Source organism: Pteropus vampyrus, unplaced genomic scaffold (genome assembly GCF_000151845.1).
Source record: "Pteropus vampyrus isolate Shadow unplaced genomic scaffold, Pvam_2.0 Scaffold385, whole genome shotgun sequence".
NCBI classification, from domain to species: Eukaryota; Metazoa; Chordata; class Mammalia; order Chiroptera; family Pteropodidae; genus Pteropus; species Pteropus vampyrus.
The window spans coordinates 397,917-398,334 of record NW_011889166.1 but is presented as its reverse complement, the minus strand read 5'-3'; positions in this window follow the sequence as shown (position 1 = coordinate 398,334).

Genomic DNA, 418 nt, shown 5'->3' with positions numbered 1-418 from the left:
AGTTGATTCAAAGATTAGCAGAGAATGACAGTGAAGAATGTGCTGGAATGGGCTTAAGTTAGAAGAAAATTTCACCACATCCCAAGGACAACATGCGCCACAGCCTTTGAAGATATCTCTACCGCACAGAGATCATTGACCACTTGTCACTGTCCCAGAGCTGGCATCTAACTCGCCTGGTCCTAACCAGCAGTCAGCAGGAGGCTGAGCAGTGCGCATCTACTTGAGACATGAGTCGGGGGTCTCTCGGGGAATCTGCTCAGCACCTGCCAGCCCAGGGCCGGCGTGCTCACCGTCCAGGCGTCACGCAGGGGCCCACAGAAACGGCAGGCCAAGCACAGGCCGTCGGCCGTGCACTGGGCATTGGTGACGCGAGCGGCCGGTGCAAAGGCCGGGCTGGGCAGGGTGCAGGAGAGCT